An 18,829-nucleotide genomic window follows, 5' to 3' on the forward strand; every position below is an offset into this window, starting at 1 on the left:
TATGGGGTTTGAGCACCTGGAAGAGAAAATGTTATACACAAATTCTTTTTAAAAATGGAATGTAATCACAACCTTTTAGAATGATAGGCATAAATCAATGATAAAGGAAAAGAAAATTTGAATATTTGAAGAGATAACAAACACACTAGGTTGGGGAAAGGCAAAACATTTGGGTGAAATGTAAAGCAAAACGTGGGCTTTTCCTCAAACATTTATCTTCTCTCATTTTGAGGATGTAAATTAGTTTTTTATGCTCTTCACACATCCAGGTGACCAGGCAAGCATAGCTTTGCTTAGTTTTTTTTATCTGATTAAATACATTTATTTAAAAATCTATTTTCTGTTTCCATGGATCTCCTTGATGCAAGGTAGCAGGTGGAAAGGACCTCTTTTCTAGAGGACAGGAATCCTTAACATCCCTTAGATGGTTTTATCATTTGGGTGTATATGTTCATTTTCTATCTCAGTTTTGTCATATGCGATAGAAGAATGAACCAAAGGCCATCACAACTTGAATGACCTTCATAAAGATAACAGGGTAAAATAATGCAAAATGTTCATATACTCATTCAAAAGACTTGTTAACTCAGGTGGAGCAAAGGATTTGTCCTCAAGATGGGAATTCGGAACCAGAGCTGAGATTTGGCAAATACAAGTGCTTGTTATAAAAGCCAGGAGGGAGCCTTTTCTCATAAATATTTACACAGAGCTCTCAGGTGGCTGCAAATCTCTAAATGTCAAATACTAACGGCTGCATGGGCTTCAAAATAATCAACCCTCCACACTAACATCATTTCAAAGGGAATTTTGAAAAATGAAATGAATAAAGTAGCAAATTCAAAATTAGGAACTAAGGTAGCTGTTCTGATATTTATGAAAAGAACTGCTCTGTTTGCTTAGTTTGTAAAGCTCATGTTTTTCTGGAGTTTTCACTTTTGGTTTTGTTTCTGAAAAGAGATTTTTTTTTTTCCAAAAATAAGAACATTTTAATAAAGATTATTTTGCTCCTTAAAAATATACTGATGCAAGTGAGCTGCCAACTTTGAGCCAAAAGACTACCTTTGAGGGTAAATTTCTCCACATGATTTTATTCCTCATTCATCATGAGACTCAGGGTCCCAATTTTAACATTGAGAAAATCATCTTTTTACTTTTAATGATGAAAAATAGTAATAAATGTTGATGCTTTATGAATAGTTGAAGGATCAATTGAAACTAAAGTTTAGGGAGGTTGGGAAGTATTTACTTACTAGTTGGGTGACCTTGGGAAGTTTATTTAACCTTCAATTTCCTTGTAAAATGGGAATAATAATACTTCTTTTTGGGAGTTTCATTGTGTCTCAGCAGTAATGAACCAGACTAGTACCCACGAGGATGGGAGTTTGATCCCTGGCCTCATTCAGTGGGTTAAAGATCCAGCACTGCTGTGAACTGTGGTGTAGGCTGAAGACACGGCTCAACATCTGGCATTGCTGTGGCATAGGCCTGTGGCTACAGATCCATTTGACCCCTGGTTGGGAACTAGGGCTGCACCCATGTCATATGGAGGTTCCCAGGCTAGGGGTCTAATCGGAGCTGTAGCCACCGGCCTACATCACAGCCACTACAATGCGAGATCCAAGCCATGTCTGTGAACTACACCACAGCTCACGGCAACGCCAGATCCTTAACCCAATGAGTGAGGCCAGGGATCGAACCCACAACCGAACAGTTCCTAGTCGGATTCATTTTGGTTGTGCCATGACGGGATCTCCCACTGTACCAGGATGGAAACTCATCAGTTTCTTGTTAGTGCTAACTGGATGTACTTTCATTCAAGCATCATTTTAAAATACTTTATAGCTGGGGATGGGCAGATGGACAGAACGTAGTCCCTGTGTTCCAGGAACGTTCAGTTTGGGGGAGAAATGGTTGAATGGTTGATTATTTCCCTACATTGAACAACTGATGGCTGTAATGTCATACACACAGAATCTTTGCCATCTGCTCTTTTAACACGAACAAACACATTATTCGATGGTTCATCAGCAGAAGTTTCCCTCTTGCCTACAGAGAAATGGTAAACACTTTTCTTTCTTCAGTACAGTTTTGTCTGCCAGATAAGCCTGATGTCACTTAATAGTTGAGAGAATATATATATTTTTTATGTTAACTTATTGATGTACTTATTCTTCCAAGTTCAGTAAAAAACACTCCTCACTTGTGATTCCTTCTTCTTAGGCCCTCTAGAATTTGTCACTTCCATATTCCTTCAAATGTGAAATATGGCATAGTATTTTGCTTATTTGTCTGTCTGATTTCTCAGATCATTTGTTTGGAATCTCAGAATCCAAGAGAAAAAAGGTGTTTCAAAAAGAAGGCAGTAAATTAAAGAGTCAGATACTACTGAGAAATATGACATGGTATGAAAAGAGAATATGCCTTATTAGGACAAAACTGGGGAACCTGGCGATGTTGGCAAGAGTAGCTGTGAGTATGAGAGTTCAGTGTAGTGTGAGAGACAGAAGCCTAAATGAAGGGAGTTGTTAAAGAGAGAGTTGGAGATATAGAATCAGGAAAGAAGTACCAACAAGCAGTCTTAGAGATTTCTTACTAAAGAGATAACGATAATTCCAAAGAAGCTTCAAAGTGTCTGGAGCCTGAGGATCGGCGATTGTTGCTAAGGTAGAAGACAGCTGGTCAGAGTGATTCTGTAGAGAAGAAAGTATGAAATTTGACCTTTGAGAGAAGCCAGGGGATTCTACCCATTGACAAATGAGGATAAGCAGAGAATATAAATACAGATACAGATGGTAGGCAGGTCTAGTGAAAGGATGATTAAGTAGTTTTGCCTAGCACTTCTATTTTATTAGAAAATAAGGTACAGGGTCAACATTTCTTTTTTTTCTCTTTTTAAAAATTAAAAGAAAATTTTTTTATTTCCCCAATACATTATTCTTTTTCTACTGTACAGCATGGTGACCCAGTTACACATACATGTATACATTCTTTTTTCTCACATTATCATGTTCCATCATAGTTTCCAGTGCTACACACAGGATCTCATTGCTAATCCATTCCAAAGGCAATAGTCTACATCTATTAAACCCAACCTCCCCATCCATCCCACTCCCTCCCCTCCCCCTTGGCAACCACAGGTCTATTCTCCAAGTCCATGATTTTCTTTTTTCTTTTTTTTTTTTTTTTTTTTTTTTTTTTGTCTTTTTGCTATTTCTTGGGCCGCTCCCACGGCATATGGAGGTTCCCAGGCTAGGGGTCTAATCGGAGCTGTAGCCACCGGCCTACACCAGAGCCACAGCAACGCGGTATCTGAGCCGCGTCTGCGACCTACACCACAGCTCACGGCAACGCCGGACCCTTAACCCACTGAGCAAGGCCAGGGACCGAACCCGCAACCTCATGGTTCCTAGTCGGATTCATTAACCACTGCACCATGACAGGAACTCCCAAGTCCATGATTTTCTTTTCTGAGGAAAGGTTCATTTGTGCCATATATTAGATTCCAGATATAAGTGACATCATATGGTATTTGTCTTTCTCTTTCTGACTTACTTCACTCAGGATGAGAGTCTCTAGTTCCATCCATGTTGCTGCAAATGGCATTATTTTGTTCTTTTTTATGGCGGAGTAGTATTCCACTGTGTATATATGCCACATCCTCCTAATTCAATTGTTTGTCGATGGACATTTGGGTTGTTTCCATGTCTTGGCTATTGTGAATAGAGTTGCAGTGAACATGCGGGTGCATGTGTCTTTTTTAAGGAAAGTTTTGTCCGGATATTTGTCCAAGAGTGGGATTGCTGGGTTATATGGTAGCTCTATGTATAGTTTTCTAAGGTGCCTCCATACTGTTCTCCATAGCGATTATACCAGTTTACATTCCCACCAGCAGTTAATTTTGTGTGTCAAATTGACTGGCCACAGGGCATCCAGACTAAACACTATTTCTGGGTGTGTCAGTGAGGAAGTTTCTGAATGAGATTAGCATTTGAATTGGTGGACCCACTAGATGGCTTCCTCAAGGTGTGTGGGCATCATTCAATCTATTGAAGGACTGAATTGAATAAAAGGCAGAGGAGGGAGGAATTTGCCCTTTTTGTTTCCTGGCTACTGCATTTGGGACATCTTATCTCATATTCCCTGGCCCTAAGATTGAGATTTATGCCATAGGTTATGCTGATTCTTAGACCTTCTGAGTTGAATTGAATTATACCACCAACTTTCTTAGGTCTCCACCTTGCAGATGGAATAAATTAGGAATTATCTACCAGCATGTGTGCACCAATTTGTCACAATGAATAAATATTATTTATAAAATTTTATATCTATCTATTTATCATCTATCTATCTATCTATCTATCTATCTCCTACTAGTTCTGTTTCTCTGGAAAATCTTGACTAATACAGTATCTGAGAGTCAGTAAGAGGGCATTTAGGAAAAAAAATAAGACAGTGTAAGAAATATGTTAGGTTTGCTGAAGGAGGAACGGACAAGGCCAAGTTGGGAAAGCAAGACGAATTTATTGGGACATCTGAAACAGATGGGCTGAGTTCAAGACAGTGTCGGCCCCAACTGTGAAGAGATATTAGACGTATAAAGGATCTATGGTGGGAAATCTGTGATGGGAGTTTATGGCAGGAATTTGCAGCATGAATAATAATAAAAAAAAAAAAAGGAGGGGAAGGTTACACAATTCAGGGGACGGGAAGGGGGTCTGGGCGAGGCTGACACTGACTCTGCCATTTCAAGCAACACCCTCTGCTCTTACCTTCAGTCACTTCCAAGCCTCCTTCTATGACTTATTTTACTCCTTTAACTAGTGTGTGATGCATGAACCTCACATTTTTGCCAAATGGTTTTGTATTTAAGGCAATGAATGGCTAAAGCTGAGTGTCATGATTATAGAATAATAACTCTGCATTATATGCAAATATTATTTAATTTTATATTTTTTCAATTTTATTAACAAAAATATAGAATCAATTTGACAGAGCTTGACCTTACAGAATTGAAACACCACCTTCTCAGCATTGTCAGCTGCTAGATTCTTCAGGAGATACCATCTTGTATCTTTGTGATACTGAATAGATGCTCACTTTCTTTTTACAAAATTTTTTTTTAGAGTATAGTTGATTTACAATGTTCGGTCAATTTCTGCTATACGGTAAAGTGACCCAGGCATATATATATATACATTCCTTTTCTCAAATAATAGATGCTCACTTTCAAAGACTAGATTTTTTCTAGTTCTGCTCACATAGGGTGAATGTGTTGGTGATATTCCTGATAAGTTTTTCCTCAATATGAGAAAATAGGTAAAGATATTTCACTTCTACTTCCTAGATCAGAAGATTTTGTCAATGTTGATGATGTAGTTTCACTGAAACAATTCCATAAATTGTATCTTTTATACTGCTAGATAAAAGATACTTATTGGATGTTTTCAGAAGCAAATTTGAGATTGTTGTCTCACTTATTATATTTTATTTCTGATAATTCTGCTCTATACAATACCTTAAGAAAAATGTTATTTTGTTTATACTTCACAAGAAAACATGGATCTGGAAATATGGAAATGGAGTAAAAACATGTTTTAAGGAGAACCAAATTCTCTCGCAGCTTCTATTGATATCTTAGCTTTCATTGCATTGACACCAATTTTAGCACCTACTCTAGGTGTACAATGCTATAAAAATTATTGGGTGAGAAATACGTACATTATCATAGTTTATTGAGTTTATTTGTAGTTTTCAGTATATAAATTGTTTTATCGGCAAACAAAAGTCCATCCACTGCAGTATTAATATTATGTACAGCACAAGACATTCTTTTGCTCCAGAATCTGTTTTTAAGCATATAATTTCTGCTGTTCTATTCTGTTAGATCTTATTGTATAAGAGTGTATGTAGCAAGATGATGATGAAATCCATTGTGTTAGGATTTTGTCTTTGCCTGAAAAAGAATGCGGCCAACTGCCTCTCTGATAGCAGCTAGTAGTTCATTTATACTATGTAGATTAGAATCACTTTTTGAACACTCGCCTGAAGGGTGTTATTTTCTATTCCATTAGTCTTTCCTCTATCAAAATCATCACGGTGTTATCTGTGTGAAACCCAGAAATCTCTTGGCTAGCTGACAAAAAAAAAAAAAAAAGAAAGAAAGACAGCACTGTTGAATTCATCACGAATCAATATGCTGTCAAACATTTTTTGACAAATCACCTGTTGTTTCTGCATCTTCAAACACCTGATTGACCAGACTGAAAGGAATGCATTTTAATATTACTACAGACTTTTGTGTGTATATAAAAGTATAATTAAGAAAGAAAAAGGATTTTGATAACTTGTTCAAAAATTTTGAGCTTAAGACTAAGTTTTGTAAATCTCCAAAATTCTTTCTTTTTCAGTGACTAAAAATACAGTACTAATCAACTATAGAAGAATTTTATTTACTATTTTAGCATCCCTAATGTCAAAACATTAAAAGAATTTTCCTCCAAAAGTATTACTGGAATGTCTTATTATTTTCTTGTTTGAGTAGCAAAAACAAATTATGTTTTTTATACTTTATTTTCCCCTTATTCTTCTATTTTGTATAATGTATACTCAAGAAGGATTTGTCATACATGTTGTTGTATGTGATTTTGGTGTCTATTCTACTCAAAAGACTAATAGCAAAAATAGGTTTAAATGGTTAAAAACTAAATATTGTTTTCAAAGGTTAATATTTAATTTTAGGAAAACTTTTAATATTAAAATTCATCTTTTACCATTTAATCTTAATATACTGTTGGCTCAGGCTAACTATAATATTAAAGTTTCATAATTAACACACTCATCCAATTTTGTAATAACTATAAAGTGTACCCATATATTTAATTAGTTATAATTTTTGAAAATTTGCTGTTGGTCATAAAAGTAATAGCTATTACTACCATATTTAAATATTACAATATGTTTTACTTCAATATAGACTGGTATATACCAAATGTCTGAGCACGGCAACAAGTATATGAAGTGAACTTCACCCTAATTAGAATGCAAACCTATATTTTAAGATAAATATTAAGATATTAGCAATAAATTTGGATTAGATTCTCCATTCACATCACAGGTACTGCTGTGCACGTATGATGGTTACCTATGTAATTATGTAATGATAATCCATGTGAATTTCAGTGACACTAGAACTTATACTGAAGGAGTTATTCAGTCACTTAGTTTTTAGAGCCTCAAAGTTCAAGACTAGATTTGATTCATTTGATAGAGGTGGGGATGGAATTTGGTGTATCTTTACTTAAAACCATCAAAATATAATATATAATAGATAAAGACGTATCTTAAGGAACCCTCCTACACTGTTGGTGGGAATATAAACTGGTACAACCAACATGGAAAACAGTATGGAGGTTCCTCAGAAAACTAAATATAGAACTACCATATGACCAGCAATCCCACTTCTGGGCATATATCCAGACAAAACTGTAACACAAAAAGATACATGTACCCCTATGTTCATTGTAGCACTATTCACAATAGCTAAGACATGGGGACAACCTAAATGTCCATTGACAGATGAGTGGATTAAGAAGATATGGGGCATATTACACAATGGAATAATACTTAGCCATAAAAAGAACAAAATAATGCCATTTGCAGCAACATGGATGGACTAGAGATTCTAATGCAAATGAAGTAAGTCAAAAAGAGAAAGACATATACCATATGATATCACTTATATGTAGAATCTAAAATATTGCTCAAACAAACTTATCTACAAAATGGAAACAGACTCACAGACATAGAGAATGATGTGTGGTTGCCAAGGGGAAGTGGGAAGGGGGTGGGATGGACTGGGAGTTTAGGGTTAGCAAACACAAACTATTACATTTGGAATGGATATACTGTGTAGCACAGGGAGCTATATTCAATCTCTTGGGATAGACCATGATGGAAAAAAAATATATATATATAAATAATGTATATATGTAAGGCTGAGTCACTTTGTTATATAGCAGAAATTTGACACAACATTGTAAACTAACTATATTTTAATTTTAAAAAGAAAAAAGATGTATCTTTATGTATTACAAAGATATAAAATGTATAAAAATATGCTTACTCTCTACTTCTATATTTATGCCTTCTTAAAGTAATCAAGGTTCAAAGAAGCAGGGTTTGGGGTGTTTTTTTTTTTTAATGTTTTGTGCACTTCTTCACCCTTAATGTCCAGAGCAGTATGAGATATTGATCTTGCTCAATAGCTGTTTGTTGGACAAAGGAATAATGAATGATGAATGAATTGTTTATAGTAAGCAGCCACCATTAGGCCTAAGGAGGAATGTGCAGACACAAGAAATTCAAAGAGAAATACAAAGCTTTGCTCATTGCACCTGCATCACCTCATTTAAAATGGTACGCCACCATGTTTGAGAGACTCACCTAATATCAAGAAAAAGAAGGGAGTTCATGATTTCATAATTTCTAGTGCCACCTCAAAGAATAGTACGGCACATTTGTTCATGTTTCATTGGCCACAAATGTCATAACTACCTATAAGGGACACTTGGGCTGTATTCTATAGCTTGAAGCCAAATGCATAACTAAAATTTGGGGATTCTACTTCTAAAATAAGAGGAGAATGGATCTTAAGCGGTTTTTATGTTGAGTTTGTTGATGGCCATGGGGATGATGAGATCCCCCAAGCAACAATCCAGTGAGTGGTGTTTAACTGTTAGGGGGCCAGAGAACCACAGTTAGTGTGACAAATGGCAAGGCTGAGGGGCAGCTAAGTGGGACTGATCTTTAGAGACGATCAATAGACCCTCGTCACTTTAGGGGAAAAACTGATGGGCAGCCAAAGAGAGTGCTATGTATTGTCTATAATCAGAAGAAGGCAAGAATGGAGAATTGTGGGGCAGAGGGTAATCATCCAATAGAAAGTCTTGTTCTGTTCCTGGACATAGCCAATTTTTAGATTTAGACTCAATAGGTGAAGAGAGGGGTCCTGCAAGATAACAACCAGTACACCTCATAAAAATTCCCTCAGACCGTCTCCAAAAAAATCACAGGCTATTTACTCAAGTGACGGTATACTGGGAAAGAAGGCCATCCAGTTATATTGAAGGATATTATACACAATTTCAATTGACATTGAAATCTGGACATTCAAAAGTGCTAAATGAGTCCCCTGCTAGAGTGGAGACTTATAGAGGCTAGTTTATAGTAGAATTCTAAGTCACATCCATCTAACTGAGATTCTATGTTGTTTCTAGACCCACTCGGTTGTTATTTTTCTGGTCTCTAAGAGTAAGAGTGGAACAAATACATTTGGTAATTAGAATGAATTCCATATTAGGTCTTTGGCTTGTGGGGTAATAGCTATCAAATTAGGGAAGGTCAAGTATAAATTTCCACAAATGTCCCTTGATCATAGCTAAGATAGCAAAAAACAAAAAACAAAACAAAATGAAACAATCAAAAACCCCCAAAAAATTCAACTCTCAAAACAAAAGATAAACAAAAGAATAAACAAAAAGCCCAATACTGCATCTGGGGAGCAACAGTGGACATTAGTGCCTCATTTTCCTAAAGGATATTTCCATTTAACTGACCATTCTGGCCCTTGCAGAAACCAGGTGGATCCTTAAGGATGATTAGAGAATACCATAAGTTGACCAATGTTCAACTGTTTATTTAGTAGGACATAATATTGCTATTAGAGAAGAATATTAAGGCGTCAGGTACTTGGTATGCAGTTACTGATTTGGATAATGCATCTTTTTAAATTCTAATCAGAAAAGGGATTCAGAAACAAGTTGCATATATATGGGTGTGCAGGGCTGCTGAGCCCCAGTCAATACCACTTTGCAGAGGGCTATGATTTCTTATGACAAATTACCAATGCCTGATCCACAGGAATGGATTCTCACACAACACAGCATCTGACCAGGGGACTCATAAGTACATGCAAGAAGGGACCACGGCTTTGGGATACACTGGCTGTATCATATACTGAGCCGTTCAGAAGCTGTTAGCGCTCTAAGAGTATTTGAATGGTCTACTGAAGGCAGGGCTGAAGTGAGAGTTCAGAGGTGGTACCCTTCAAGGATGAGGTCCCATTTTCAGGACAAAATACCTGAATCAGTTACCTCTCTATAGCACTGTTTCCATAATAGGAAGAATTAATGAGCCAGAAACTAAGAGGAAGAAGCAAAAGTGGCTCCACTTACCATTCTCCCCAAGAATCCTCCTTAGGACCTTGTGTTTATGTCTCTACTAAAACCTGTAGGATTAGGAGTCCTGGTCCTTAAAAGGAGAGAACTGTTGCCAGTAACACAGCAATAGCTCCACGGAACTACAAACTTCAAGTTCCACCTGGGCACATTGGACCCTTACTATCCAGTAACTAGCATGCAAGAAAAGAAGGCACTGTCTGGTTGGAGATAATTGATACAAGAAAAGAAGGCACTGTCTGGTTGGAGATAATTGATACTGTTGGGTACAGTGAGAAAGACTATTTTCAGACAGTGGGGAGAGGGATGGATACAGGTGAATACAGGTGATTCAACTGGGTACTGCTTGATACCCCTTTGTCTAATCATAACTGAATGGACTTGTACAGTGACCTTGGCTTCAGAAGTTTATGGCTCAAACCACTCAGGAATGGAGCTTGGGTGAAAATAATTCAGAAGATATTGAAAGAGGGAGATAGTGAATAGAAGTCAAGACTCTGATCTAACTAAACTCACTAATATACACCCTACCCAGGTTAAGAAATAGAGTATAATTAACACCCCAAAACTTCTGTCCTGGTCCCTTTCTTGCCTTCATAAAGTTTAACCTCTATTCTAGTTTAAGGCTGTAATAAATATTGCTATCCAGAACATTCTAGTACCTATCTTCCTCTTAAGTGTGTACTTGGAAGGAAATTGCTAGGTCATGGAATATGCATATGGTCAAACAGTTCAAGAAATAATGTCAAACAATGTTCCAAAGCAATTTTACCAATTGACACCTCACTAGCCATAAATCAAGGTTCTAGTTGATCTGCATTTTTGCCAATATTTATTCGATCCATAAGCATCAGACATTCTTTACGTTTATGTTGTTTTCAAAGGCAGAACTAAATAAATATCTTGACTTTGAATACTGGTGCCGATGCTTTAATCTTTACAGATTTTGGTATGTTATTTGACTTTTTTGAGGCTCAATTTGCACACTTGAAAGATGATGCTAATAATATGTACCTTGAAGATTTGCTGTAAGGATTATAGCACTGTAAGTAAGCTATTTACAAAATACTTGGGGAATCAACAAATCCTTGGAAAATGTATGTAAATATTTTGGCACACAGACTATTTTCAATAACCACTACTTCCTGCCAAGACAAATTTGTAAATGTTTGGAAAAAATATTGACTTATTATACTAGTATAAATTGTATTTTGTGGAAGGACAAGTTTTACAATAATTTCATTTGGTTTTCTGTGCTTAAAGATATCTTACTATCGAAACTGTTATACCTACAAAGGGGCTAGCTAATATTCCTGAGCCTCAAGCACTGCAATGCTAAGGAGTCAAATAGCTTCCTCAGTTCCTTTTGCCACTTTCTCTAACTGCTTAAGTGATATGAAAAGACCTTCCTTCCACAGCCTCTTTTGTAAAAAAAAAAAAAAAAAAAAAAAAAGATAATGGAATATCAGCGATATGGAGTTCCCATCGTGGCTCAGTGGAAACAAACCTGACTAGTATCCATGAGGACACAGGTTCAATCCCTGGCCTTGCTCAGTGGGTTAAGGATCCAGCGTTGCTGTGAGGTGTGGTGTAGGTTGCAAAGGCGGCTTGGATCTGATGTTGCTACGGCTGTGGTATAGGCCAGCAGCTACAGCTCTGATTTGACCCCTAGCCTGGAAACCTCCATAAGACCAAAAAAAAAAAAAAGGGAATATCAGGGATAGCCTGAGTAAGAACATAACATAAGCCATCTACCCATAAATGCAGTCCTTCAAACTTTGTTTTTAACACTGTTTTGTATGCTCCAAATCATACAGTGTTTTTTTGAAACTATTTTTTTCTCTTAGAGCGCTAAGTGCTCTATGTTCAAGGAATGATATTCTGCATCTAGTGCCACACACCTCTGTGTATAAAATAATTCTCATTTTAATTTCTTGTCCTCCATTATGTTTGCAGGCAGCTATGCTTCCAAGACTCCATTCAGGTTGTTCAAGAGAAAGACTCCTCGAGGAATCAAATATTTCATGCCAATTTCTACAGAAGTTACAGTTTAAATGAAATACTAAAACATAAGCTATAGCTTCATTCGGGATTCATTTGTTCCCAAAGCCTTTAAATTGGCCATTATCAAGGTCACTAGGGCTGAAGAAACTTTATCTTGCTGCATTTGAGCCTCCCATGCCACCAGATAACCTTGAAGTATCACCAAGGAAAATGTGTCTCTAAACACAGCATTTGATCAGATTTATTCTAAATGTGGGGATATAATTTTTTTTCACTTTTATTTTACTTCCACCCAAATATTTTTTTGGGGAAAAAAAAAGCTACAAACCTTTGTTATCATGCTATCTCGAGTTTCTAACATTGCTCCCTATTTCATTAATTGCTTTTAAACTCAAGTTCAGAGTAGCTCAATTGTGTATATAGCTTTATTAATCCTAGTTTTGCTTTTGTCTTATTTCCTCTCATGGGATAACCTCAAACCTTGATTAGTTATTTAAAAATCAATATCTTATAAAGGGAAATTGCTTTTATATCTTACTTTACAGTGTTCTACTATACACAGTGTTATTGGTTGAAGTGAAGAAATGTTAACTGTTTAAATCAAAAGTAACCTTTATGCATGGCTTATATACAGCAAATTCAGCAGGCATAGGCTACTGTGTGACAAAGAAAAACACATTAATAAAGTCATTTATCACCTACTAATTCTCCTAATGTTTTTTTTCAAATTAAGCTAGTTCCACTAACAGCTTATCATGCTCTTCGTTTTGTAAGCCTTTTTTTTTTTTTTTTTTTTTAAATAACATGATTTTTAAGAGGTTGGTATTCAGAAACTTTAAAATTTCCATTTGGAGGTTACCTATTCCATGAGTTAAACAGTGGCCTGCCATCAACTCATACTGATTATATGTATTTACTTTATTTACACCTTCAGTCTTCTAAGAGAAGCTTAAGTCAGAGACTTCAAATTTTTGGAACTCCCCTAGTGGCTCCGTGGTTAATGAACCCAGTGAGTATCCATGAGAACATGAGAATGAGGGTTTGATCCTTGGCCTCGCTCAGTGGGTTAAGGATCTGGCATTGCCATGAGCTCTGGCATACATCACAGATGCAGCTCAGATCCTACGTTGCTGTGGCTGTGCGAAGGCCGGAGGCTGCAGCTCTAACATGACCCCTGGTCTAGGAACCTCCATATGCCTCATGTGGGACCCTAAAAACACAAAAGACAAAAAAAAAATGTTTTTCCTTTTCCATTCTAGCACTTCTTACCTAAGGAATGTGGATTTGCTTGTTTTCCTGTTCTTTACACAAACCGTGTCTCTACATCCAGCCTTCAAGTGAAGTATAGTTGGAATCACTATACGGGATTTTGTTTGAGGTGAAAATGCCCTTCTAGTGTTATACTGTTTGGGGAAAAGTAGAATAAACTCACAGTTAGGATTCCTTTCTATGACATATGTTCACTGATTAAGAAGATGCTGGACCTAAGGATGGTCCACACATTCTTTTTTTTTTTTTTTTTTTTTCCCACTGTACAGCAAGGGGGTCAGGTTATCCTTACATGTATATATTACAAAGTGTACCAGCAATTTGGGAGCTGGATGGTGTTGAAACATTTAATTACAAAACTTTTGCAAATGCAGGCAAAATACAACACAAAGAGGTTAATGAATGAAAGCAATACTGAGAATGTAAAAATAAGCCAAAAAAAGAAACTTCTGTAAAGTAAACAACAACCAAGGAATTATCCTGTTTTCCTCAAACTGAACTTTTTTTTTTTTTTTTTTTGGTCTTTTTGCCTTTCCTAGGGCCGCTCCCGTGGCATATGGAGGTTCCTAGGCTAGGGGTTGAATCGGAGTGTAGCCGCCGGCCCACGTCAGAGCCACAGCAACGCCAGATGTGAGTCTGCAACCTACACCACAGCTCACGGCAACTCCGGATCCTTATCCCACTGAGCAAGGTCAGGGATCGAAGCTGCAACCTCATGGTTCCTAGTCGGATTCGTTAACCACTGAGCCACAACGGAAACTCCAAACTGAACATATTTTAAAGCTTTACATGTAATGCTTCCAGAATGAAGGCAAAAGGAACTACTGCTTGTTCTTTCTGTGAAATAGTTTATTACTATTTTGTTAAAAGGTATAATTACATAATTAAATGTAAGCAGTATTAGTTTTTTCTTTTCTTTTCTTTTCAACTTAATGCAGGGTGCAGTTTCGAGCACTATTGAAAAGAGCTTCGGGTTTAGAGTCAGATGTGGGTTTAAAACTCATCTTTAACTCTCATTACTCCTATGAATTTGAACCTAACAGGAATGCAGTTTCTTCACTGTGTTATTGAGAAAACTTAAAGGAGACAAATTCCTCTTGGCTCAGAGTCAGAGTTTGATGTATATTAACTGTCGTTTTATTCCTTCTCTTCTCTATTAAAAACAAATACATTTGATTACTCTCTGAGGATGGAAGCTCATGGAGAATAGCTGAGGTTTATTTAACTGGAGCAAACTAGAGCGTTCATAGTTTATGCTGCTCTGGCCAGAAGATGGTCTACTGAACGGGGCTTAAACAAACAGAACTGGCTGCTCTGAAAAGTCAAGAAATCATAGTCATTCAAGAAATAGTAATGTTTAGAGAAATACTAATTTGAAGAAAAAATCAACATGGTATTTAAATACACTAAAGCTGATAACTTAGAAGAGCTGAGGAAGAGGAAACAAAATGAGTGTTAACACAGTCAGAATATAAAAATAGATCCATGTGGTTTTTAATATTTAAAGATTTTTTTTCTCTCTCAGTTTACTACTTAATAGGAGGTAATTTATTTATGTCTGAAAAAAATGAATGTGTTTTAATGCTTTAGGAGTCTAATATTTGGTTGTTTGTTTTAAAACAAGCTTTAGGTGATGGCTCTCCAGGCTTTCTGGAAATTTTATGAGTTTTCTAGACTCTCCTAATAAGAAGCACTGCATGGATTAAAGATAAGGGCATGGGACAAAATGAGAATCTTAAAAATAAGATCAAGAAGTAAAAGTAATTTCCTCACAATAACAGTGATAATGTTACACGTTTCAGTGTTAATAATGCTGCTGTAGAGTAAGTACTGTGATTACCACACTTCGTGAGAGAAATGGTCTTAGGGACGTTAAAGCTTGAGGAAATAGCTGTATGAAAAATGAATAGCGCTAGGCTTAGAGGATGGGTGGAAAGAGGAACAAGTAACAGGCAATTGTAACAAAGTAGAGGTAAAAATGAATGCGGAATCCCTAGACGATTGTTTAAATCCTAACTCTGCTACTTACTCATGTCACCTCTCAGAGATATTCCAACTAGGAAAAATATAAAAATACATACTTCATTTTATGGCTTCCAACCATGACCAAATAACTGGTATCAGACTTGTATTCCTCTTATAAACGACTATAAAGCTGAACAAAATATACCTGTTTGCATGTATTGAACAACAGGGGGCACAGTATTGTGATCGCTGAGAGAAGAAAATCACTGCTATCTGTTCTGATTGTTGTGGTGAATACACCAATCTTTTTATATATTAAAATTCATAGGAATGTATATCCCAAATCATTTTGCTGTATGGTAACAAAAAGATTAAGCAAAAGTAGTATTTATAATACTACTTTTAAATTAAAGAAAATTAAACAAAAGTAGTATATATAATATTTTTTGAATAATTAAAAGAAAATGTACACAAGAAAAATGTGTGGAGATTCTTAGTGGAAAAAAAAATGAAAATTTAAGAATTTGAAAAAGAACCTAAAGGGATATTACTAGTATACATCAGAAATAAAAATAATAGTGAATGGAATTTATAGCAGATTTAATACTGTAAAAGAGTTGATATACATGTTCTTGAATTGAATTAAAGAAAATGGGAAACATTTTAAAAAATATGCTGAGCCTCATTGGTCCAAGGAGGAATACACACAATTATACAAAGAGAGAGTCACAGAAAAAGAGAAGAGAGAGATATCAAAAAATACATGAAGAATTAATGGTCAAGAGCTTCCTAAATTTGATGAAAAACATCAGATTATGTTTTCAAGAAGATCAGTGATGCCTAAGCAGGATGAATACTTAAAAAATATATACATAGCAAAACTTCTGAAAATCAATGACAAAAAGAGTATCTTAAAAATAGCCTCAGCTAAGGGAAGAATAAGTATACTACCACATCTCATCAGTAACGGTGGGGGTCAGAAGTCAATGGAATTACATATTTAAAGTGCAAAAAATTTGGCACATCATAATTCAACTATATTTTAATAAAAAATGTAAAAAAATAAAGTGCTAAAAACAGTGTTCCAAATTTCAAGTGAAATAAATATATTTTCACATAAATGAAAGCTGAGAAAATTTTTTCAAACAGACCTAAACATAAGAATTGATAAAAGAAGTTTTCACATGAAAAAAAAAAAATGACACCAGATGGAAACTTGATTTAATAAGAAATAAAGAATACCAGAAACAGTAAATGTGTGTAAGTAAAGTTTCTAGAGGAAAATGTAAGAGAATACTTTGGATTAGGGGAAAGGCAAATATTTCTTAAAGAGGTAACTAAGAGTGTTAATTTTATAAAACTTTGTGACAAATTGGATTTCATTACTGTATAACTAACTAATGCTCATTGTAAGAAAGCATCAAAAAAAGGGGCAAGGTTGAAGGAAGTATTTGAAATTCATATAGTTTATAAAGGACATATCCTAAAAATACAAAGAACTGTACACATCCGTAACAAAACAACAACCACACAAAAGGAGCAAAAGACTCTACCGATACTACACGAGAATATACATGAATGGCTAATAAACACATGAAAATGTGCTCAACATCATCAGTCCTTAGAGAAACACAAACTAAAATCACAATGCACAGAACCAAATATTGGTGAGGTTATACAGCAGCTGAAGCTCTCATAAGCTGCTGGTAGGAGTATAAAATTGCACAATGATTTTGGAAAACAGCTCAGCAGTTTCTTATACAACCACAACCACTCCTCAGAATACACCCAAAAGAAGGGGGAAAAAAAAAAGTCCATAAAAAGATTTGTGCAGGAATATCTCTAGCAGTCTTGTTTGTAACAGACCCAATCCCAAACCAAAAGTAGACCAAAACCAAAACTGTTTTACATTCATGCAATGGAATCCTACAGAGTAATCTTTTAAAAGATTTAATTACTGATACATTAAAGAATGTGTTGAGTTAAAGAAGTCAGGCACAAAAAAATCACATATTGTATGATTCGATTTATATGAATTTCATTCAAGGATAGACAAGAAATCAGAACAGTGGTTTCCTATGAGGGATGGAATGGCAGTAAGGAGATGCTGTGGAATTTTCTAGGATATTGGAAATTTTCTATATCTTAATGGAGTGTTGGTTACACATGAGAAAATATCAAAACTCATCCTGTTGTACACTTATAATCTAAACATTCATTCTATTTAAGTTGTACCTCAATAAAAAAAAATACATTCCTGGGAGCTCCCACTGTGGCACAGTGGAAATGAATCACACTAGTATCCACAAAGATGCAGATTTGATCCCTGGCCTTGCTCAGTGGGTTAAGGATCCAGGATTGCCATGAGCTGTGGTGTAAGTCACAGACATGGCTTGGATCCCATGTTGCTGTGGCTGAGGCTGGCAGCCGTAGCTCTGATTCGACCCCTAGTCTGAGAACTTCCACATTCCTCACATAGATTTAGAATTGACGCACACACGGAGAGAGAGAAGCACATGCAATTTAGTGGGAATTTGAATGTTTTTCTTTAATATTTATCTTGATTCAAAAGTTATTTATACTAGAACCAATCATAACATGGAGAATTAGAAAGTATCTATTTTTTGTTGTTGTTGTCTTTTTAGGGCCGCACCTGCGGCACATGGAAGTTCCCAGGCTAGGGGTCAAATGGGAGCTGTTGCCCCCGGCCTATGCCACAGCCACAGCAACGCCAGATCATAGCCACATCTGTGACCTACACCACAGCTCAAGGCAATGCCGGATCCTTAACCCTGAGCAAGGCCAGGAATTGAACCTGCATCCTCAGGGATGCTGTTCAGATTGGTTTCCGCTGAGCCACGACAGGAACTTCACGAAGTCTCTAATTTCATCTCTGCCATTATCATCACATGATGAGTGGACTCTCTAATGCAGTCAACATAATTTACAATAATACATTTTATGATTACTGTGACATTTTAAAGGTAGTAATCAATGAGATATATCCTAGTTAGCCAATATTAGAAACATCTCTGCATAAATCATAGTGTTGAAAACATTTATAATTTTGCCACGTTGTAATCTAAAATTGATAAGTAGAAATATAGAATTCTGTATGATATGACCAGTATGAATCTTTGGATATGTAATTTACATCAATGTATGGATATAAGTACAGTTAGAGGAAATGAAGAAATTACTGTATCATTATGCCTGGTTGGTGGGATTATAGATGAATTTAATTTTCTTTTCCATACTTTTTTGTATTTTCCTAATATTCCATAAGAAGCATACATTGTTTTTATTATAAGAAATTATGTAGTATTGAACTATTTTTCAAATGTTATAGCAGTGCC

This window comes from Sus scrofa, chromosome 8 (assembly GCF_054392235.1).
Source record: "Sus scrofa isolate SSC_HxYL_T2T_F1_AM1 chromosome 8, Sscrofa_HxYL_maternal_Yorkshire_Landrace_v2.0, whole genome shotgun sequence".
NCBI classification, from domain to species: domain Eukaryota; kingdom Metazoa; phylum Chordata; class Mammalia; order Artiodactyla; family Suidae; genus Sus; species Sus scrofa.